This window comes from Doryrhamphus excisus, linkage group LG2 (assembly GCF_037039965.1).
Source record: "Doryrhamphus excisus strain RoL-2023G ecotype Guam linkage group LG2, RoL_Dexc_Guam_v1.1, whole genome shotgun sequence".
NCBI lineage: Eukaryota > Metazoa > Chordata > Actinopteri > Syngnathiformes > Syngnathidae > Doryrhamphus > Doryrhamphus excisus.
Window position 1 is genome coordinate 15,114,601 of NC_136358.1, and position 26,225 is coordinate 15,140,825.

Consider the following 26,225-nt stretch of genomic DNA (forward strand, 5'->3'; position numbering starts at 1 on the left):
GTTAAGCAGTTCTACACCGAGTAAACTTTATCCAAGTGCATCTTTGGCTAACTAATTGAGTTAGAGCAGGGACATTTAAGCACCTCTGCCTCGCAGGGATGGTGCGGAAAGTAAATCACTTTTAATTAGAATAAACCTGAAGATTAGATCTGGCCTTTCTCTGACGGTCATTTGCATCACGCCTCTCAATACGATTCCGGTGCAGACGGCCGATAAGTGGGATTTGGAGATGAGAGAAAGGAGTTAAAAGTGCTCAGTAGGTGATTTGAAAAGGTTCTGCAGGGAGTCTAATTAGTGGAAGAAGAGGAATGCCTATTTACCTGCCATCAAAAAAGGCGTATGTAATGCAAATATCCTTAAAGTTTGACAATAATTTGACAAATGGTTTTGCTGTGTCACCACCATATTCCCAATTCTGTCAATTTCCATACCACAATTTGAGAAACAGCGCCCCCCGGTGGTGAGGTATAATCACTGGGCCAAGCAACCCACTGATTTTTGGATTCAATCAAAAAGATGCGAATCGCCTGTAGAGGTGTCTCTAATGATGATGGAGAGCGACTCCATCATTTGCATTCTGCAAGAGTCAAAATTGGAAAACGCCAAAAAATAATGACTTCTTCCTTGGCCAACAAGTTTCAGTCCCGCTAACAAACCCACCAAACAAACAATTTTCAAGTAATCGCAGTGAAGTTTGTCACATAAGAATATACTTTGTGACTCTACCGACTGGAAACAGCCCTGCCTTGTCTCGTTTCATTAATGAAAGAAATAAAGACGGACAAGTTACCGTCGGTGTTTACACCAAAAATGACAGATGGCAGGTGCAGAGATTCAAGCTGTAGCCTTTCTAATATGCGGGAGAACCTCCAACTAGAAGCTGTAGGGAAGCGCGACCGTAAAGAGAGAGCCAAACGCAGCGGAGAGAGTTGACTGAGGAAGATGTGAAGGGACGTGTCCCAATCTCCTCTCATTCAGAGGTGACAGTCCATCTGTCACCACCTTGGAAGTCCGCAGGGGGATCAATGTCTGCTGAGATGGCCAAACCAAAAGCTATCTGCATCCCTATTAGTATTCCGCAATGGCGGAGCGCGGGGCCTCTCTCCTGCACCGATCTGGCAGCACAGGTGCCATGTCAATAGATTGATAAGACAAGCCCGACGCGGACCAAGTGATTTAACACCCACTGGGATGAACTTTTAGCACTTTTACACATGCAGAACACATACAAACTCGTGTAGCGCCGTACAAGGATGAATGGCTACACTTTGCAAAGGACGTCATTGACGGCAACAAGACACAAACCTTCTAAAGTGGGCTTCGCATTTTTCATTTTTCCGCTGTGTGAGGACGGTACAGAATTAAGGGGGCCACCCACTACATCATCACTACAGTATGTGCTAAAAACTTAAAGCATTTTGTCAGGAAAATGCGGAAAAACATGATCATTGCTGATGACTAAACTTGCAGATAACTAAAATGTTGCTCCATTTTACTAAATAAGTCAGACATTAATTGTTTGTTACATATTTTAGTTTTGATGAGCTGTCTGCAACCCGCCCAAAATAGATCTGCAACTCAGACCCACCAGTTGAGAATATAGAGGATATAGAGGATCTAGAGATATAGAGGATCTTTGATCGTTTTTATTGTGGAGCACTCCGATAGTGCGAACATATTTCATTAATTTATTATTGATTTTCTACTGCTTATCCTCAAGACAGCTGGAGCCTATCCCAGCTGTCTTCCGACGAGAGGCGGGGTACACCCTGGACTGGTGGCCAGCCAATCACAGGCCACATATAGACAAACAACCATTCACACTCACATTCATACCTATGGACAATTTGGAGTCGCCAATTAACCTAGCATGTTTTTGGAATGTGGGAGGAAACCGGAGTACCCGGAGAAAACCCACGCATGCATGGGGAGAACATGCAAACTCCACACAGAGATGGCCGAGGGTGGAATTGAACCACTCCACTCCACCACTCGACCGCCGTGCAGCCCTCAGTGTGAACATATTTCATTCATTTATTCATTCATTTTCTACCGCTTATCCTCACAAGGGTCGCGGGGGAGCCTATCCCAGCTGGTACACCCTGGACTGGTCGCCAGCCAATCACAGGGCACATATAGACAAACAACCATTCACACTCACATTCATACCTATGGACAATTTGGAGTCGCCAATTAACCACGCATGCACGGGGGGAGAACATGTTGGAATTGAACTCGGGTTTCCTAGCTGTGAGACCTGCGCGCCAACCACTCATCCACCGTGCTAATTCACGACTATTATGGTAATTATTAGGTGATGTAAAATGAGGTAGAAGTCAATCCTGATGCTTAGATCGATACTGAATACAGACAGACTCAGACAGATTGACATAGAAGCTCAGAGCACTCACTCCGGGTTTAAAAAGGAATGAAGTCGCTACAAACTTTATCCTGAAGATGATTTTTTTATTTGATTTTTCTGGGCCAGGACTGTCAGACGTGTTAATAAAATGTATTATTTTTTTCTAAAGCAAGCACTTCATTTTATGAGTGACCTTTATAGTGCTGAGGGGATTTGAAGCCACCAATTAGCACTCCAGTGCCGGCGCTGGGGGGATCACAGAGGCATCCATCTCATCAACAACAGCACTCAATCAGCACACTTTGTGTTGCCATGATGGGGTAAAAAGTATGTTACGGTAACAAGGTCAAGACCTCAGTGAATACAATAGTCGGGAATATGCAGCGTCATGGCGTATAGTACAAATACATAATCCAAAGACACAATGTACTCCGAATATATAGCTATTCTTCTTCAGTAGGTCACCATTTTAGTCCGGATTTTCCATCCTTGCTAAAAGGAATAGCTTCTCAACTCCAATCCACAGCATCTATGAAAAATGACACCAACAAGCTCACACGTGCACTCGGAGGATTATGCCCGAGTAAGCACGCTAACAATGTGGTCAAGGGCAGGCATAATAATGAATTGATTGTCCTCTGAGAGTGTCATAATGAATGTGAATCAGACTGCGCGGTGTGTTATGAGCAATCGATACAACTATGAATTACCAACAGCATCCAGGTGATTGATTACATTCGTTTCCATTTAGGCCTACTTCAAGCTTAGATCAATTATGAATATCTTTTATAGTCTCTTTAGTTGTAATAAAAAGACCCAAAAGGGAAATCAAGTGAAATTAAGAGATAGAGGATGGCAAAATTGGAATAAATCCTCCAACATTTGTCAATATTCCAGAAGTGCGGCACATGCAGCGCCGTCCTATGGAGCTGCATTAAGCTTTCATGAAAGTGAAAGTTAATTAGATATGATGACTGAACTCCCAGGATTGTAATTAGCCAAACTGCGTGACTGCTCTCCTGTAATTAAATGTCATTTTCCTTCAGTTCACTGAGCCTGAAAAAAGGAAAACGGAGGAGCAAAAAGGAGAGCGTCGTCAAATTCCGACCATGTGTGGAACACGGGAATGACAAAAAAAGAGGGCTTAAGCAGATTGGATAGTTGGTGGTCTATTTTTACAGCCACGTGTGACATTTAGATGGACTGTTTGGGCACACTAAGTTCATGAAGCAGTGTAAACACTCAAGGTGAAAGTGTGAAGGTGAGACGTGTGGCGGAAGATTGCGCCGGCGGACAAAACGAGGAAATGTCAGATTACACGCTGGCATATGTGGATAACCCCGGGAAGGGAGAGGAGAAGTGGGGCAGTCCGACCGAGCGCACGGCGGGTCTGTTGTCATGTCAGGGAGTCGAACCTGCAGGAGCCAAACTATTGACTGACATCAGAGGACGCACTCTGGAGGACAAAGGAGTTGACAACATCTGAGACTACAACCGCTGCTGGACTGATGACGCAGCATGCGAGTGATGCATGGGCGTATCGATTCGGTGGTATTTATATCAATACTCACACGAGTATCAAAGGGGTATTGATTACTTCCTTAAAGTATCAATACTAATAAATACATGAAAATCTTCAGGCTTTTTGCGCTGCTACACATGAACTGATCCACCATAACAGCACCTACTAATTTACTAGTCTTCTAATTCTAGGAAACACAAATCACATGCTGTGCAACCTACTTTTTAATACATACATCTTTTACTTCAGTTTTGATCATGAATATCCGATATACATATATACAGGAGGCACTTGCAGTACTCACTTATCCTGAAATGATGGGATGGGATGTGCATAAGTTGAAAGGTGCTTGTTACTGCCATCCTTCCATAGAAAGGTAAAGACATTCATACCTATGGACAATTTGGAGTCGCCAATTAACCTAGCATGTTTTGGGAATGTGGAAGGAAACCGGAGTACCCGGAGAAAACCCACGCATGCACGGGAGAACATGCAAACGGCACAAAGAGATTGAACTCAAGTCTCCTAACTGTGAGGCTTGGGCGCTAACCACTCGTGCGGCCCAATTATACAGTATATTATATTATATTATATTATATTATATGGAGGGTTTTTTTAAGCCAAAAAAGTAATCAGTGCTGTATGGAATCAAAAAAATCTGGTTTCGGCCATCACCACAGCACTCCTACATACCGATGTGTTTTATATTTCAGAACTATTATCTCATATTTTGCTTGTTTTTGCCACAATATTTATCTCTATCTTCTATCATATCTAATTAATCTCTAATGACCAACACTTTTTTTTCCCCAAGTTGGTTTGATATTTATTGGTTATCACATGGTTTGTCTGGTATCAGGCCAGGTATCATGCCCCCAAGTGTCAGTGTCAGCTTATATTGGCACGCGGGGGCATGATACTGAGCCTGATACCAGACAAACCATGTGATGATCTTATTATCACATACTATTTAATCATGAGCTTATTATCACATACTATTAAATCAAAAGACCATTTTGTTTCCAGAAAATTTTCATTTTATTACATGTATTATATCTAAACAGTGTAAACACAATAATTGCAAAAATAACAGTCTTATCTTATCAATGTCTGACAATTAAAGTTCCATTAATCAAGTTTGGGCAGCAAAACAAACGCTGTGTGTTCACGCTCGTGCGCTGTTCCCTGATTGGTTGTTTCACAGGCACGATACCAGAGCAGCGCGCTCTGAGTGGACAGCTACGGGGGCTGATACTGGACATGGTTAAACTTTATATTTTATCAGTATCACTGCCCTGGGCTTTGACACAGTATCATTTCGGCATTTTCTCGTATCATTCATGTGCGCTTTCTAGGGTACAGGGCCAATTAATACTGTAGTATGTGATAAAGTATGCTATGGCCTGAATACGCTCGAGACCAGAAATACATGGCAGTAAACAACAAGGTATCCTAATATAAATACTACTATGATAGAAAAACATCTACAACACTTATAAAATACAAAGATATATAACAATGACCATAAATGCAGTGTGTGTATTTATTGTGCAGCTACATTTCTAACCTATAAATGTAAGACTGTATGTACAGTCTATGTTCATGTACCTTGAAAAGATACACAAGATGCGTAGGCACACTAATACGCAAAAGAATAAGGGTTGCCATGGTGTACAATAATAGGCATGCTTCAAACAGACAACACAAAGATGAGCATGTAAAGGTACTTAAAACAGCAGGAAAGCCAGCTGTCCATTTTGAGTAATACAAAGACCAAACATAGTTACCAACTACGACTTCCATTATATACGCTATATGCTGTATGTTTGCTTTTCTTTACCCAAAAGCATCTTGAATCTGAAAGCTTCCAGTGCAATAATGTAATTCTCTGGTATATCTATGACTGAGATAAATCTCCAAGGCTTGCATTCAGGCATGATGGCACGCATGGGGAGGAGGGATGCTGCTGATAGGGAACACATGCACACAGGCTGCACCCTCCACGATAATCAGTCATTTTGCCATCTTTATACGGCATGACACCGGTATAGAGAGTGGAGAAGCTAATTAGCTCAGCCCAATGGACAGAAAATGATCACTGTGAATGTAATCAGGCTTTTGACCTGAGAAAAACACTTCAGACCCCAGGCTGTGTTTTTGGATTAGGAAAAAAAAACGACAGGTTAAAAAGCCACCTGTGTCTCCCGCTTCTGAAAAGAATTAGATTGAAAATGTTGTCTTTTAATGAACGTTATGCAATTGCTCCTCAAACGTTCTTAATGATAAGTGACACATTACTGACAAAACCATCCATCTTCTTCAGCTTATCTGGGGCGGGCCACGGGGGCAGCAGCCTAAGAAGGGAATCCCAGACTTCTCTACTCTCGGTCTCTCCGTGTCCAGCGTCTTCCTCAAGGCCTCCGACTGGTCGGATGTGCCCTGAACACCTCCCCTGTGGAGGAGCAGCGGTTCTACCCCGAGTTTGTGCTTCTCACCTTATCTTATAAAGGAGAGAGCACCCTACAAAAAAAAGTCATTTCGACCCGCGACCGTGTCCTTTCGGTCACTACCCAAAGCTCACGACCATAGGTGAGAGTGGGGAAGGTAGCTCAACCGGTAAATTGAGAGCTTTGTCTTTCGACTCAGCTTTTGCTTCACCACAAAGGACCAATGCAGATTCCACATCAGTGGAGACGCCTCACCAATTCGCCTGTCAATCTCGAGTTCCATTCTTTCTTCACTCATGAACAAAACCTTTAGGTACTTAAACTCTTCCACTTGGGACAGAACCTCATTCCCGACCCAGTGACGACACTTGGAACCTTGGAACACTTGGAGGTTCTGATTCTCATTCTTCACACTTGACTGCGAACTGATCCAGTGAGAGCTGAAGACCATGACCCGATAAAGCCAGTCGGACCACATCATCTGTAAAGAGTAGAGACCCAATCAAACTGGATCCCTCGTCCCTGGCTATACTAGAAATAATCCAAAGTCAAGCAAATAGTGGTAATACAGTATGATGGGACACAAAGCATGAATCCAGTGCCATCTCTATCGTCACAACAGACAATCAATCAATAATCGCCACTGTATTTCCCAAGCAAAAAAAGTTAGAAAACACTCAAAAAAGGAAACTGAAGCCCTCAGTGGAGCGACAGAACCGGGCACTAAAAGATCCATCATGCGAAAATGATCCCCGAGGGAGCGTTTTATGTTTGCTTTAAATCGGCTGATTTTACGACTGCAGCAGGCGATGTAATGTAATCACATCAAACTGCCCAAAAGATCCTCTTCAATTCTCCTTATGTTCGCCTGATCGCTTATCAGTACGGACCTGTAATGGGAAACAAACCGCTATGATTTTTCTGCCAGAATCCTTGTCGACGGCAAAGTCATAGCGGCCGCATTTCAACGAGTGTCACCGAAATTGAATTCCTATTGAATGACCTCTGCTTTGAAACAAGTCACTCTCACATTACATCCTACAACCCGAGGGCACTTAAGGTGTCTACGTCTAATTCCACCTGAGCCCTTAATTACCTCATTAATTTAGGATGACAGGGGAGGTTAAAACCCCTCTGTGATCCCCAGGCTCCGGTATTAGCCACCCGACGGGAGGTCCTAACCCTGTTCCCGTGTTTTGGAGACCATTAGGTGTTTAACAAGGTTTATATCTAATCTGCAGCTTTATCTTTATGGATCTTGGCATAACTTTTTAAAAGCAGATTAATTATCGGCTTAGAGTCAAAGCAACAGCATCTTGGTGGTGAAAAGCTGCATCTAAAAGAGGCTTTAGGGATGTTTTACTGTGCCAAGAATGAAAGAAAAGCTAGGATATGAAAGCATCTGTTAGGGATTTCCACTTCTGGCTGCAGGAAAAGGTATCTAAGGGTTCATTCACACTTGTCATGTTTGCTTCGCTTAAAACGAAGGCTATCTAGACAGAGGAGTAATAAAGAGCAGGCCGAGAGGAGGGTTATATTGGTCTAGCCGGACAGCCATCACATGTCCAACCTTGACTGAAGTCAGGATTAGAAAGGGTGGTGGGCGAGACAGACGGACAGAGGCAGATAGAGCACAGACAGAGGAAATGATAGTGAAGGGGCGCGGGAGAGGGCGAATAAGAGGAATGACAGCAAGGAAGATTGATGGCTGACTCCTCCTGGCTGGCTCATTTTTGCCTCTCTGGCCTAGGAGTCCTCGGCAAGACGGTAAAAAGATGGAGACGATAAAAAACACACTGGGAAGTAAAAGAAATGGGGAGATGGCGTGTGATAACGGTGATGATTGGAAGAGCAAATTGTGTGGGAACGGTTGAATAAACACAAATGTTGCGCTCCAACATTAGGTAAACAAAAAATGATTAACAATAATAAAAACTATACTAACTTTACATTGGATCCGTGCAAGTATATGGAATGTTTTTGCACACGCTTCACAGCGCTGTTGAAAGACACTTGTTAGTACATGCATGCGGCCTATGGAATGAGCTTTATGTCCAGTGTAACCGCAAGCTATAAGGGCAGCATTATGGATTAGTGACATCAACGCACCATAAACCATGTATGATGAATGACGCCAGCGCTCTGGTGTGCAATTGTGTAAGGCTCTCAATATGTCCACTCATGTCAGATTGTTTCAAATGTGAAATGTGAACCCTGAGGGATCCCTAAGGCATTTTGTAGATTGTGGCATGAATCTGTATTATTAGTCTGTGTCTTCTACTCGTATACAATATATCATTTAGACTTCAGTGATCAATGTTGCACCCTCGCTGCACATATCTGTACACATACAACATCTGCTATTAAATTTCATATTACAAGAATATTTTGCACTTAGAGCATAGAAAACCTGACTTTCTAAATACAGTTTTTAACATTACTAGAGCCCTGTAGATAGGAAATAACACCGCTACAGTCACCTTTACACTCCTGTCCTTGATTGTTTACACATTGCAAATCTTATGCTTCAGAGACGCAAGACAGCCGCTAGCTAGCGAGCTAACCAGGTCACCTCAAATTTATTTCTCCTAATTTTAAAAAGACAAAAACTTACCACTTCCACACTGGATGAGAGGAGAACCTTTTTTCACACTCATGTCGGTCATGCACAGACAGCAGACTCCATGCAGTGTTAAGTGTTATTTCTAATATAGCGAGACAGCAATAATCCAACAATGATATTGCAAGGGATCACTGTAAGTCAGAACTTATATCTGTATGTCTTTCATACACAATAGGTATGGATAACTTTTTTGATCGTGTAGCACACAAAACACACAGCTGTCTCGCTGAGATAAAAATACTGAATGACTGACAGGAGGGTTCACTCACTCTGTCCATTCTGCTATAGAATCAACACGCCCAGGTGGTTAGACAGACAGTTTGTTTATTGATTACTGTGACAGGTGTATGAATGACATAGAAAATATGAAATATGTGAATTAAATGCAAGAGAACAGCTTAGTTATCACTGTCCATTTCATAGGCAGTCTGAACATCCACAGCATTTTACCATGTCTGATTTCACTTCACTTTCCCTTTCCTATCAGAAGAGTCTGCCTTATGATTGAGAGACATAATGAAGGTTAACTAAAAAGAACAAAAGCTACATTGTCTTTCCTCACTATAGCAGTACTATTATTTACTATTATTATTATACAATTAATGAAAAAAGTACTAAACAATATGGATGTATGAAAGATTTAAAAGGTACATTTGAGGAATGGTACACAGGGTAATTGAGCTGCAAGATGATATATACAGTAACAGGAAATGGTCTAAAAAGATACTTAAACCTACCACTTTGTGATATTAAACAAACAATACAGGTGAATGGAGTCAAGTAGTGCAATGGAGTGGATAGGAGACACTTTTGTGTTATTGGTAAAATATGACTGGCGTGTGAAGGGAAACAAGGTAATATCCCGTAAAGGCACAGGGGGAGGGAAGAGGGGATATGTCACGGCTATGTCCTTCCTGATAAGTGAATTTTCTCTTGGTTTGGACACCCCCCTCCGCCTCTCCCCACTGTAATAAGAGTTGACACCTATTTGTGACATATGACTGTATCTCTGATTGCCTGGGGTGTGATAGCATCCCGACACGCGCTCAGCCCGCCAATGGAGGGAGAGTGAAAGTGAGCGATGGAGAAATAGAGAACGTTTGTGGCTCAAAACACGCCGGGCACTGCGATATACTCTATCGGTGAGAGATACGGAGGCTGTGTGCTGTCAGGGGTAATGCCGAGATTGGAGGAGGAAGCGAAGGGGAGGGGGTGGGTGGAGGAAAAATTGGAATGTTTGCGGCTTATGCTGCTTTAAGATGTGTTGCTTGGCATGAGGGAATAGATGGGTGAAATTATTGGGAACCCCAGAGAATCCATTTATTCACATCACTATTTGGTGCTGGCTGTTGGTCGGCATCACATCTGCAGGGCGACTTCCTTAGCAGGGTCACTAAACAATTGCAAGTTCAGCTGCAATGTATCACGGCTACTTTAGCACAGTTCACATAGATGCATGAACTTTCCATTGAAGTATCAGGCTGCAAGGTACAAAGGGTTAATACTTGGGATCACCTTTCAAAAAGGTATGACTTTTTAACCATGTCTTTGGTGCCAAATTTGCACAAATATTGAACAGAATACAGTAAAGATGTGAAATACTTGTCATGGTTTTAGACTGTGATGGCAGTGACATTAAAATGTGTGTTTTAAAATGAAAGTCAACATATAGAGATGGAGTAAAATGTACTTCAGTCCACCTTGAGTCGCCATTAATAGCAAGTTAGCGACTGCCTGCCTTCCTGCCTGCCTGGCAGCGTGGCAAGCTCTGTGGCGCTTTAAAATTAAAGGTTGCGATAATAAATCTCCAGACTGTTGAAATTGTAATGGTCCCTATCGAGATTCATCTAAGGACTCTCAATTAAGAGACATTGCAGACACCACGAGAGCATTTTCGTCTAATGAAGTACTTCCCATTATTGTCGTGCTGGTAAATTATTCAGCGTAACTCTTGATGGGGGGGCTGGGTGGCGAGAGAGAGAGAGACAGAGAGAGAGCGAGAGAGAGAAAATAAAAATGAGAGAAGTCTCCTCATCATTTTCAATTCATCACCTTTCTCCCATATTGCCCTCCAGATCACAGAGAATATTCACCTAATCAGATTTATGATTTATCCCATTTAAATTCAGTCGACTTGCTCAAACGCTGCAGGGTGGTGGGCGGAAGAGAGGCCGAAGAGGATAGACAGAGAGAAGCAATTTATAATCTAGAACCCCCCCACCCCCCCCAAAAAAGACACCTAGTGTGGGTGACCTCTATTTGAATGAATAATGATTGGCTCTTCATACATTCAAAGCTGTGCCATTTCTAATGAGCTAAAATGATTATCTGCAAGTGTCCTGATATGTCCGATTATTATCGTCCCAAAATGTGCATTTCACAGCTGCCGCACTGTTAAGGCTGGGAAGGCTGCAGTTTCATTCACCGTGTTTAAGTATTCCATCAAAGTCTAGCAATTATGATATATACATTTGGACAGCGCCGGATTGAAGCGAGATCGCAGTAGATGTACTTATTTTCTCATGAATACAGAATTAGCGTGCAACTGTCTGAGACAATGCGTTCCCCAAAAGAATTTCAATTTATTCATTTACACATATCTCCACCGACAGCAAATTGGAGTGTATTCGATAAAAATGTGCGTTGGTTCATTTTTGAAGAGTTGCCTCATTAATCATTATTAGTTCAACCTGACCGACTTGATTTATAAGGCTTAATTAGCTATTAATTGCAGCTTTTGTAATTCATTATGAAGCCCCTTACTCTGTGTTGGATGAGGCACCGCTTGCTTGTTTGCAAAGATCATTTAACTCATTAAAAGTCTTTAAATGACAGCCCGAGATGTATATCTCTATATATGTCTAGAGCTGTATATGAAATAGCAGCCTTTTAACACTATACATTTTCATTCATTCATTCATTTTCTACCGCTACCGAGGGTCGCGGGCAGTGCTGGAGCCTATCCCAGCTTTCTTTGAGAGGCGAGAGGCGGTGTACACCCTGGACTGGTCGCCAGCCAATCACAGGGCACATATAGACAAACAACCATTCACACTCACATTCATACCTATGAATAATTTTGAGTCTCCAATTAATATGGGAGGAAACTGGAGAAAACCCACGCATGCACAGGGAGAACATGCAACCTCCACACAGAGATGGCAGAGGGTGGAATTGAACTCGGGTCTCCTGGCTGTGAGACCTGCGCGCTGTGCAGCCCATTTTTAAACATTCATTCATTCATTTTCTACCGCTTTTTCCTCACGAGGGTCGCAGGGGTGCTGGAGCCTATCCCAGCTGTCTTCGGGCGAGAGGCGGGGTGCACCCTGGACTGGTGGCCAGCCAATCACAGGGCACATATAGACAAACAACCATTCACACTCACATTCATACCTATGGACAATTTGGAGTCACCAATTAACCTAGCATGTTTTTGGAATGTGGGAAGAAACCGGAGTACCCGGAGAAAACCCACGCACGGGGAGAACATGCAAACTCCACACAGAGATGGCCGAGGGTGGAATCGAACCCTGGTCCTCCTAGCTGTGAGGTCTATGCGCTAACCACTCGACCGCCGTGCCCATTTTTAAACAATTCGACTTTATTTGATTTGATTGCCATTAACAGTACAAGACATGTTCAGTACTATCCATTAGTGGAAAACCAACAAGGGTAGAGGTGTGTGTATACATTCATTGACTCAATAGTACTCGACAAAGACCCGCATTTCACCGACTGATTGGTGTTCAATGTTGACTCGAGTGTCACCGACTGACCAGTGCTGGACAAAGACAAAGACTTGAGTTTCATTGACTCATGGGTGATCAACAAAGACTCAAGTTTCACTGACGTAAGGGTGTTGGACGATGACTCACGTTTCACTGACTCACAGGAGTTCAACGAAGATTCAAGTTTTACTGACTCACAGGTGCTGGGTGAAAGCCCAAGTTTCACCTGGCAAACACTCGAGTTTCACTGACTCAGATACTCTGCGAAGAACCGAGTTTCACTGACTCACTGGTCCTTGACAAAGATTGCATTTAAATGACTCAACGCTCAATAAAAACTCAAGTGGTACTGACTCACAAGTGCTCGATGAAGACACTGGCATAGTGGTACTTGTCAAAGAAGTGAGTTTCACTAACTTACAACAAAGAGTCAAGTTTACTGACTCACGGGACTTCACGAAGACTCGAGTTTTACTGACTGACTTGGGTACATGACAAAGATCCAGGTTTCTGTACTAGACTAAGACCTGAGTCTCACTGGGTGCTTGACAAAGACTTATGTATCTCTGACTCACGAGGACTCGACATAGACTTGACTTTCACTGACTCACCGGTGCTTGATGAAGACTCGAGTTTCAATGACTGAACCCCCCGTTCAGTCATTGATGTTGTTCATGGGGGTGCTCACCTGTCATCGACACCACGGCTGTCAAATCTGCAGGTTTCTGCTCATGCGGTCTGTGATGGGTGACTTGAGGTAATTGAGTATCTGGTTCAATTCAGTGAGCGACTCATAAGAACATTTTGCCTTCACTCACAGAAAGTTACTTGCATATTACACAAAAGTACCATAAATGCTAGAATCGTACACGGGTGTTATTTCATTCTAGCTTCCTAAAGCTTTACAGCCTGAAACACAGCTTTATTTAACAGCTTAAATGTACACAAACCTTGAGTACCATTGATGGATCCACTATAGATTCACCGGTCTCTAAGGCTGTGGTTAACAGGATGGATTGTTATTGATTCATATGTTGACTTTACCCTCACAAGCACATTTAAAGGCAGGCCGCCCAGACGAGAGGTGACGTTGGGTTCACCCTCCTGCAGGGTATTTCTGTAAATCTCTCAAAGATCCCATGTGACCTCTAACCCCACTGTGCCTTTCATCACAGATGATGAATAGCTTTGACTCAAATCAGTCAGTCAGACGGCAAAGGGAAGGTTTAAAGCTTACAAGTTATATTTTCCCCCAGTTTGACGCAGTAGATTTTCGCATTAGGGAGAGTTTGTGTTCCAAAGTCACTGCATGACAAATCTGTTGCGCACTTCTAAATTGGATTACTGAAACATTCCCCCCTCACCCACTGAGTACGGGGAGAAAAGACGATATACCTGGGTGGCTGCAATCACACCGAGGCGGTGTTGCTGCCTTTATTGTTGGCCGCCTTGAAAAGATGACAAGGCTTAGCACACACACACACACACACACACACACACACACACTGAGTAAATATCTAATGTACTCATACAGTTGCAAACATGGCTGGGTCTGTTTTGCAATGAATGGCATAAGTGTGAAATGTTTGTTGCACTGTGGGAAGGCGCTATGAAGGCCTGGCTACCAGTGCGCAGAATACACCTGCCGCTATTACTAAAGTAAATATCAAAAAATATACGTAGCCAAGATGTTCTTGAAGTCCAAAGAGTACAAAGTGATGAGTATGAGGTGATAAACCAAAAGAAGACCTGATGGAACACAGCGCTAGACCAAATGTCAAGGGATTGGCGGAATTATTACAAGCTACGCCATGGGGAGCGTGACTGTCTCATGTAATGGCAAGTCCATTCAACAGCTGTCACAACAGTTTACTCAAGAAACGCTGACCTCCGAGCAGCAGCACTAGAGGAAAAGGCAAATGGTCACCAAAGTCATTAGCAGACGGCACAACTATGACTATTGGACTGTTCTGCAGGACATGTTGAAGGGTTGTCACTTGGTGGACAAAATGCATTACAATGTAATGACTGCTATCTATGGCTGGGAGGAGTCAGTGTCTGATTTATATGCAGGTAAAATGACAAATGTCATTATAACAGAATAATTCAGTGTTTTTTTATTGACAGAATCAAATCAACTTTATTTGTATAGCACTTTTCCTGCAAAGACATGCAACACAAAGTGCTTTACAGAATTACAAACAATTACCACAATTAAAAGGAAAAACAAAGAAACAAAAGAAAGCCCCTCCCTCCCACTCTCCATACTAGACACACACACACACACACACACACAATCAAACAATCACACACAGTAGGGAGACATGGCATGGCACTGAGGATCAAGCAGGCCGTGCCATCGGGGGACCAGCACTCGGGCCCCCCGACTCCGACAGACGGGCAGACCCCCACATTAAAGGGAGGAACCCCCAGCCGGCCGGGTCGAAGGAACCCAGCTCCCAGTGTGGAGGACCCCCCTGAGAAAATACTGAAGTTAAAAGCTAAAAACTAAAAACATAAAATAGGACTAAAAAGATAAAAACATTAAAAAAAGTTTAAAATATTAGTTAAAAGCCTGATTAAAAAGGTGTGTCTTTAATCTTTTTTTAAAAATATCAACAGTCTCCGCAGTCCTGAGGCTCTCCGACAGGCTGTTCCACAGGTGGGGGCCATAGTGGCTAAATGCTGCCTCACCGTGGGTTTTCGTTCTGGGTTTTGGTATAGTTAAAAGGCCAGTGCCGGAGGACCGCAGGTCCGCGGGGGTTGATATGGTAAAAGCAGATCAGATAAATAAGAAGGTGCAAGGCCGTTAAGACATTTAAAAACCAGTAAGAAAATCTTAAAATTGATATAGCCACATAACTTTGTTTTGGATGGATTACTCTTGAACTAGGATTTTTATTTGATTGGTATGACTAAACAACTTTTCAGTCAAATATATAGATGTAAGTATAAGAGTATCTAGAGAAAAACCTGATTAAATTGCCAACGTTTATACTGTATGTATATATGTTGTATGCCTTTCGTTGAAGATAGACCTAAACACAATTAAGCTATCGAGAAGCAAAGTCAATCCAAAGAACATCAACTTTGGCATACAACTTTAACAATTCTTTTCCCGGCTCTTTCTGTTCGCTGACAACAACAAAAAAGCCTTGAAGACGAAGATTTTACTCATTTAGCCATACTTGCACTTCAGTCTCTTTAAGAATCCCAATGTCTGAGCCTTTGGACTGCCTCAGTCTATTAAAGTTCAGACTCTTGACACTCGCCGCCAGTTGAATGTTAAACCTGTATATAACCCTGTCAATGAGCGACTTCCCTTGACTGCGTTTGGGTGTTTATTATTGCATGGCCGACCTCGAATATTCCAATGAAATCCTGCTATATGTACCTGCTCGGATTTCATAAAAAGCCTCTAAACTATACATTTAAGGGCCTGTGAATGCAACAGGGACTGGTGTTAAAATTACAAACAGAAATGACATAGAAACCTCAAGACCCCATTTGAAGACAACACATACTGTTTTCTCAGGAAAAAATAGTGTCTTGTATGCTGGTCAATATGGTAAAATTATCCACCAATCGTCATGGGGGTAAGTGCCGATCACTCACAATTACAAGTGCGCATGAACGCCTCACGGCCCAGAAAGAAGAGCGCAGAAAGGACACAGAGCATGAAGTTGTTCATTATATAATAATGAACAACAAATAATAATATAATGCTAGGAGTCCACTCAGCCCAGTGGACTCCATTGGCGCAACTTGGCTCGCACCATTACATTCCAGGGGATTCCAAAAGGTGGATTGTTTGCGACATTTGGTTCCACTTGGTGGACACGTCACACCGATTGCGTTGATGTAAGTGGCGCCACAAAGATTTCAAACATTTTGAAATTTTCTTGTCGCCGTTACAGGCCACCACGAGCGAGTTGGGAGGCAGTTTGAGCCACTGCACGCTACTAGGCACCTTATTGGTGACACTAGGTGCCACAGCAAATTGCATTGCTGTGAACTGGCGCCAGCCCAGTGGACTCAGACTGGAAGATTCATTCATACTGGTGTTTACATCCCTGCACTGAGCAGTGGTGGTAACCTGTCACTGAGTGGGGATTCTCCCGAAAATGAGGCTTTATCGTTGGTTGTATGTAGTGTATTTTTGTACTCCCGATATGTTTTATCATGATTGGTAAATCATCTTTAATTTGGTATGTTAGTTTACTGAAACCATGCCATCGTGAGAGGACAAGCTCAAATAAAAGATCATAAAGAATTATTACTTTTCTATTCATCAGAGCTCATTTGGAACTTTATCAAGATGTGACCATGCAAAGAACACATTTCTGACCCGGAAGTACTACAAAACCAATTAACTGTTCAATATTTCAATATTTAAGTGTGCAGGAGTCAAGAGTACATGGTTTCAGATCAAATGTCTAATGGTGTACGTGACTGTTAAAGTTTGGGAAAAACACAAGTGACATTTGTTAGAACTGTTAAAACACAAACATGTCTCAAACTGTGTTTTAGGCTCTGGCACACAAAAAGGAGGTACAGTATGCTTCCAAGTGTATGAAAAGGATCTACTGTAACCAACCAGAAATCAATCAGGATTATCACATGCTAACAATACAGGGAGGATTGCAAGGTTTGCAAAGGGTTCTGGAAGCAAAAGAAGAGACTGATCTCCCTTTCCAAATAACATTCACACAACAGCACTTTCATAGAAACTCAGTTTGCATTTTTCATTTTCAATTTTCTGATAAGTCTGTTCAAATTTGGGCTGCTTTGGAAGGCAATAAGTGGAAAAAGTCTTGGCCATGATAAAACATCAGCGGTATATTTTAAGTGCTTGTAAGTATAAAAGATGCCCTTGTGTCAAGGGGGCATACACCGTCGACAGTGATAGTGGCAAACACAATCATGTTCATGGTTTTACATTGAAGAGAAACGTGTGTTTACCCTCACACTATTCAACATGCCTGAAAAGTAGTAGGAAGAAGCAGAGCTTAGTTAATCCTAGCACTTGTATTCACTTTTATGCCTTATTTTAAATATTCTATTTGTATTATTTCAAATTGTAGGTTGGACCACAAGACTGAGGAGAACTTGAGATGAAAGGTAAAGCTTTCAATTTAACCATCGATCCTCAACTGTGGTCATGAAGTTTGGGTCATTGTGCCAGTGTAAACATGTGATGTTACTTCCTGTACTTTAGTTAAGCAAGACATTAACATTTAAAATCGAAGGCTGGAAAATCCAGTTAAATTAACAGTATTCGGCTCTGCATGTCGGCCATGTTTGTGGAGCACTGTTTCTGTTCTATTGCTTTATGTCGGCCATATTTGTGGACTGTTGCAGGTCATGTTTGTGACCAGTTTCAGCACATTTGCGGCCATGTTTTTGGAGCATCTTGCTCTTTTATGATGTCGGCCATCTTTGTTGATTGTGTTCCTTTGTCAGGGCAGCATGTCAGCCATGTTTGCATGTAGCCATATTTGTGGACTGTATTGCTTTTTTCAGTGAAGAATATCAGCTATCTCTGTGGAGCGTTTGCTATTTCAATGCCTTATGTCAGCCATTTGGGTGCTGTGTCCTGCTCTTTTCACTCATCAGTCATTTTTATGACCAGCATTTTAATTCTTTAGTTCAGCATGCCGGCTGTGTATGTAGTGTTTCTTGTTCTTATAGCATGTCACACAGTGAAAAGTCTAACGCAAAAAATCAAGTCCAGCTTAAGTAGCATGGTGCTGCATGTGTAGATAGTGTCGCCGATGGGGCATCATTCTGCCAAACTAGAAAACACAGCAACATCTCACAGCATCAATGCAACACAATGAAAGAGACGACAAGATGGCGGCTGGCTCGCTTACAAACAGAGTCCCTTCTGTATGTTCTACAGTAGACTTTCTTTTTATATTCATCTCACACTGCCTCTCCCTCCATCTGTTATGCCTTCTCCCTCCTTGCTGGAGTGTTTTGCCACCGCTCGTACCTTTCTCCCCCCTGCAGGTCTTGTATGACTGCTGTAATGAATTGTACTTAATTGCCGACTGGGACCCACGGCCTTAAATATAATTCTCAGGACACTTAACCGGGGTCACTATGAATGATAAACACGGCTTAATAAATGGTCTTGGGCTGAGAGCAGAGCGGGAAACCATTTCTCTATTTAGGCCCCAATGCAGCAAAAGGCAGGCTGATGCACAGAATATAATGAAAAGGATCAAGGCAATTATTAGTGTCGTTACGCTGAATTACAACTTCCTGTCATGTACTTTAGAGCAGGAGAGGATGCTAAAAGGTTTTTACTACAATAAAGTACATTTTGGACTTCAATAAAAACACTCAAATACCACTTTCTAACTTAGTGCACATGTAACTTTTTTGGTGATACGTTTATATTCGTCAAAACATTTTTTTCCTCCAAAAATATGCCGTTTTATTTTGCATTCATATTTACACAAAGTTGGTACTAGTTTATAAATATGTTATAATACAGGGGGAAATGTACAGCATACAAAGTCAGACTTTTTATTTATGAATTGAAGTGCAAAGAAAACCTGCTTTCAACCTTCTAAATGTGTTTTTTTAACATTATTAGAGCACTCCAGACATGAAGTAACACCCCTATATCAACTCTACACTCGTATTACACAATATAGTAGACATAATAAGCGAAAAAAAGACATAATTTAGATTCAATACTGCATTATGAACCTGCAATTCCATTCATTCACTCTGCAAAAAGATGACATCCATGCCCATGATGAGCGGATGTAAACTTGTGACCTCAACTGTACGTATCCTGTGTTTATTTTTCTTCAATTCACCACAATCCTTCTAACACTGGCTGAGATGTCACCAATGAGAATGATGATAAACAACTTAAGCCTCAAAAAAAAAAATTCTCAAATGACAGGAATCCAAAAGCAATATACTTCCATTTCTGTAAACAACACCATTTGTTCTTTCGCTGTTATGGCAAATGGCGCTCCCGCAGATAAACACCATTAGCAGAGCTTTATTCCCCGAGGTCTTACCTCGAGAAAACAAGGCAAAGGAAAATCCTCGCACATACGTGCGATGAGCACGGCGCGTTTACAGTGTGTTATTAATCACAGGAAGATCATTTGCTCCTCAGAGCCACCCAGGAGCTTAATTTCATTTGTTCGCATCGATTTAACGGCCGCTTCAGAAACAGGGGAGGAGGTGGGGGCTCGATACGAGCTATTGATCAGTAACTAAATGACCTTGTGTACGCACTGACCATGGAAAGCCACCGAAAAAAAGACGCTGCGGAGAAGACATCGTTGTCAAGGTTTGTGTGGTTGTCATGTCTCCATGACGCCAAAAATGACGAACCGATAACATCATACACACCTGCCCCCGCATCGTCCCGAGCGCAATTAATCTTTCTCTGCATATTTATGCAACACTTTTCCCCCACCCCCAGGAGGACTACCATGACAACCAATTCTACTTCTTTCCAATGCATGCACTTGTACTTGGCACAGCAAGTCAATTACAAACATTGAGCAAACCTTTGCACCCTTTTTCACATGAGCGGCTATTCCCAGGCACATCACAGCTAACTGGGGTCGAGGCGGACTTCTCGCTGTCTTGGTGCACAAACAAATATTGTGTACAAGTACTGCATGCTATCAAAGATGATTAACTAGCCAGCTGAACTCAGGCGACACAATGTATGATCTTTGGTGTAGAGCAGTACCTCTGTTTTCATCTTAAACACTCAGTCGAAGACCTAACTAATACATTCATTCATTCATTCATTTTCTACCGCTTTTTCCTCACGAGGGTCGGGGGTGCTGGAGCCTATCCCAGCTGTCTTCGGGCGATACACCCTGGACTGGTCGCCAGCCAATCACAGGGCACATATAGACAAACAACCATTCACACTCACATTCACACCCACGCATGCACGGGGAGAACATGCAAACTCCACACAGAGATGGCCGAGGGTGGAATTGAACCCTGGTCTCCTAGCTGTGAGGTCTGCGCGCTAACCACTTGACCGCCGTGCCGCCCCTAACTAATACAATATATATAAAAATAACGTACAGATGCAGTCGTCCCTCATTTATCGCAGTTCATTGGTTCCAGAATTCCAATATAGTTGACATAATAGTAGACGTCTTAAACATAAATGACACATTAAATATGTTACATACATGGCGGTGGTTGTCTCATCAATGTAATGTTCCAATGTTCCAATTTCTATACCACTTTTCCCTCACGAGGGTCGCGGGCATGCTGGAGTCTATCCCAGCTGTCTCCAGGCGAGAGGAGGGGCACAATGGGAGAACATGCAAACTCCACTCCCGTGTGGGGTATCGAACCAGGTCTCCTAGCTATGTGGCCTGCATAGGAAGTAGTTGTAGTTTAATTGTATATTTGATGTTGTATTTATTTCTTAGTTTAGTTTTTATCATATTTTCAATCAGTTCTACTGACTGTAGTTTCAGCTTACTCTTTGTACAAAATCCCATTAAATTCTCCTGAGAAGAGAATCTATAGTGTTATATATCAACACTGGCACACATACACAGGTAAGCGTATGTCCGTGTGTGCTAAGTAGGCGAATGATGGATATATCTGGTTGTCCGCCTTAGCTTATCTCGAGGAGGGCCGGTATAGGTTTCATCAGGAACTTGATGAAGTTGGAGATACAAGTAAGCCAGGCAAGCTTTCCAGGAAGGCAACAGCCGCACAAAACAAGATTGGCTTGTCCACCCGAGCTAAATAAATGGCGGCGTTAAGGCTGAGATAGTCAAAGGAAGAAAGAAAAGAGGAGGCTGCTTTTACGGTGGTGCCTGTTTGATAACGCCAGCGCTGTGTGATTAGAAAAAAAAAAAAAGCTCGGAAGGAGCTTAACGCACTTGTAATTAATGTTAAATATCGTTAAGTTGCATGTTTTGTGATTGGAAAATCCCAAAACAAAAGAATGATGAGTAGAGTTTAGCTTGATTGATGATAACATTTGTCATTCATCAAGGAAACGTATTTGTTTTCTATTTCTCACCTTCAAAAAGCTATTAAAGATATTCTATTGGCAAAATAATAAAGTCTGTTCATGAAAACTCAGTTCTTTCATGAAGCGATTCGTCATCCATACTATTTCTTACAGTTTGCACGGAATTTAGGACATTTCCAACAATGCAATCAGCGACATTGGACCGGAACATCACAGAGGAAACCCACTGGTTGCCGTTTGCATCGTCAGCTCACTGTGGACGGGATTTATGATCTAGCATGGAGTTCATTTTAGTTTTCTTTATCCCTCGAGTCTTTGAACCCCCTTAGCGATGGCAGAATTGGGAGACCGCATCCAGTGATTTATGGTAGACCTTTACATAGCTCTTGACCAGGTGTGAAAGTAAGGTTTCCTGCTATATAAAGTATTGTTCAACGCCTAACACAACATATTCGGTCATTCTAAGAGGCTACTGTTGCTAACTATTATATTCCTAGAAATGCTAATGAAGAAATTCCACATAAAGGACAACAGTGAGTGAAATAGTGAATTGGAGTGAGACGATGGTCTCGCTGCGACTCACACAACATCTCCTCATCTTGTCACAGGGATAGAGACCAGGCCTTGGGAATTGAGCTGAGGGGGTGGAGGAACGGCTGCTAGACCCACAGTGCCCATCACTGTCACTCATGTGTGGCAGTTCATCGTATTCTGGTGACATGTTTGTGATCCCCCCCCGAGTATGAAACTGGGCTACAGACCCTTTTTGTTTGGTCCTGACGCCTGTTCTGTTTTCACCAAACTTCTTGTTTTCTTTCCTCATTTAACTGCTTCTATCGAGCACTGAAACGGCAAGCTGACTAACAGCAATTGATTAACCACGGAGGCAAAAGAGGAGTAGATCGAAAATCCTTAACTAAATTCTCTTTCTCCGTCCTAGCTTTGTGGAAAGAAGAGATCAGAGATCAGACAATGCAGTTCATTCCAAAGTGTCCTACCACACCAAACTAATAATCCAATCAGGTTTATGGAGTTTCCCCAAAGCACTGAAATGCCTTTACTTGCCACACATTGAAAAATTACAAATAATGATGATAATAATAATGATAATTACTTAAAAAACTACCCAGCTGTCACGACAAAGGAGTCATTCATTCATTCATTTTCTACCGCTTTTTCCTCACGAGTGTTGCAGGGGTGCTGGAGCCTATCCCAGCTGTCTTTGGGCGAGAGGCAGGGCACACCCTGGACTGGTCGCCAGCCAATCACAGGGCACATATAGACAAACAACCATTCACACTCACATTCATACCTATGGTCAATTTGGAGTCACCAATTAACCTAGCATGTTTTTGGAATGTGGGAGGAAACCGGAGTACCCGGAGAAAACCCACACATGCACGGGGAGAACATGCAAACTCGACACAGAGATGGCCGAGGGTGGAATCGAACCCTGGTCCTCCTAGCTCTGAGGTTTGCGCGCTAACCACTCGACCGCCGTGCCACCCACAAAGGAGTCAATGGAGAAAAAAAACAAAAATAGCATAATGGCCCCTGGGCAAAAAAATCAATGACAAAATTTCACAGCATCCGAATGGATAGCCAGACCTTCTCAATCGTGCAAGATGTCACTAAACTTGTGGAGTTCCTCCAGCCTATAAAATACCCATTCCCATTGGTCTAATGGGTGCATGTACTTTTAACAATGCAAAAGCAACATCAGAGTTGGCATATCAAGTCAAGTATACCCTGTATGGCGCACACCTAGTGAACATAGCAGATGCTGAGGCTGTGGGGAGGCCCCTTGAAGGACTCACCGCTTGCTACAGTCGTCCTAAAGACATACAAAAAGAGCTGAACCTGCCTGTTAAGAAGCTGCAACAGGATTCACCCAGAAGGAGGAATTCCACTTATTATGCGATGCAAAGGCTGGTGAAGCAGAAGAGGACTTTAAGTGCAGATGCTATGAACACAACGACTCAATGGGGGATTCAAGAGAAGACAGCCAACCAAGTGAAGACCTTTGAGCATCAAACTATTGACATGAGCTCTGTACAGGCAGATATTATAATGTCTTGAACTTCGGGTTGATTGTGAAATACCCAAACAGATGCAAACCCAGATTATCCCGACTGTGGCCAACGTGCTAACCACTATACATATACATACAGAACCAGCTAACATCTATACTGGGAATGATACAAGGTTGAAGAGTCTTGAACCAGTCATGATGTGCTATATTTATCACTATATTGACAGTTACTATGGTACACATTATGTCATTGTATGGTCATATCACCTCGTACTTCGGTACAAGGTGCATTATTAAAAAAAAAAAAAAAAAACCTTAAACTGTATTATGGAAAGCAGGAAGTGAACAAATGTAACAGTTACTGATTGTAAAAGTACCAGATGGAGGGGTAGGATTTAATAAGCTTTGCTTCTTCCTACTCCTTTTGGACTTGTGGAACTGTGAACTAATTATGTGATGCACTCAATTGGAATCTGATGCATGTTCAAATGAAATAAACCATTACCATTACCATTACCATTACCATTACCATTAGTCCTGCCTCCCAGTGACACATGATTGTATACTGTCCCAGATGATATGTCTGTGAAAAACAAACAGCCACACAAAAATCCATTTGAGAACATTGCGATCTGAACTTAAAGCTACGCTATTATGCTATACAAATAAGAATTTTCAGATTGGAAGTCGCCCGTCGCTACTTAAATTGCAATAATTTGCAGCATGCACCGGCTTTGTTGTCCATTTCGATTTTCTTCAAATAGTCAATTTAGCAATTCTATAGACATTTATGTAGCGCTCCAATAAACTTTGTTGTGTCCTGCAGCCTTTCTCCCTTTTCGTTTTATGTCCTCCCAAATTGAAATGACTTCACATTGGCTGTGGAATGTACTGTACATGTTGAAAGTCTAACTTTCGGACTGATATTTTGGTTTTTATTTTGGTAAGTGTTGCCGCCATTGCTCTTTGGCTCCGGGCTCCTCTTCACTGTAATTGCTTTTGTTCTTTCCTGTCAGCCTGATAGTTTTTCCTGTCAGTTTGCTATTAGCACATCTGTGAGCCATGTTGGTAGGTTCCGCTTGGTCAATCAAACACGCCCTGGTACGTTCAGAGGGATCTCGTCAGATTTGATGCGTTTACTGCTCAAGTGACAAACCAGTGTGTTTTTATCTATAGTTACCTCTGCGTCTATGCAAATTTACTACGGATAGGATCCACACACTTAAGCTGCACGCTTGCACTTAGGTGGCCATCAGCTCAAGGAACAGTGATTTAGGTCAACAAGTGGCACTCACCCTATTAGAGCACCCCTAGACTAAGGACCCCTGCACTTCAGAGGAAGTGACAGCGAAGGCTGAGGAGTGCGACCGCAGTGACTGGGCCACATTATCACATTTCCTGCCCCCATTTTCCAATTAACTCGCCATCGATCAGCTCTCCGGCCCTGATGCAGCGTACCTTTCACTAACGCCTTTCTCTGTCCAAGTTCTGTCAGGATTTCACCACACACTCAAAGCAATCCAGGAAAGCTGGAACCATTTGATACTTGATTTGCATGTGATCAAAAAATAGTAATTTTGCCAGGAATGTGATGAAAAAAACTTTCCGCTAATGTTTACATTTTGTAGAAGTAGCAAATAAAGTCCATTACTTTGTACTTTCTGTGGAAAAGAATGAATAAAGGCTGAAGCCACAGTGATAAGAAAAGTGTGACCACAGTGACAAGCCCATCAACACAAGGACTAAAGCAATTCAAGGCAATGGATTGCGGCTGTGATCGCTTTACGCTCTCTTTGTAAACCTGTGCAATATTTATTTGTCTAGACTTTTTGGACATATTGCCAACTGCTGACAAGCAACTTTATTTCCTGCTGAATCATTGATATTGTTTGCTTGGGAACATCCACACATATCACAGCAGCAATGTGTTAAGAGCTAATCCGGGATAAATTGTCCTACATTGTCGTCGTCTGCTGCACAGTTTGAGAGCGGCATTGTGGAGCAATGCAGAAGGTGTCTGGTATAGCAATAATACAGAGAATTAAAATTGGTTATACACAAAAAGTATGAGAATCATGCTGTAAAGTGTAGTTGACTTATACCTCTCTCCTCTCTCTTTCTGCTGTGGTGCTGAAACAATCCTGTGTGTCTGACCTTGTCTTGCTGAACTTCGTCCATGAGTGTAGTTATGTATAACAAAACAGATACTGTAGTCACAACAAAAGAAAGCCTTCGATGTATTGTCAAAGCAGCTCAGTCACACACAAAAACATGTCCTTGACATGCTCACGCCTTTCTTCCAAAATAACAATAACTTGCGGTAGCAGCAGTGTCTTTCAAAGTGCTTTGCTCGTCAATGTAAAGCAAAAGTAGATATGTTTTTTTTGTCAAGTACGCAAAAAGTCTTCTTAGTATGTTTTCGTCCTTTTCCTGGCAACTAACACCACTTACGTCATCCTCATCTTCACACTTGAACAACCTCATGATTCCTTTGTCACACATGTTGTCAGCCTCTC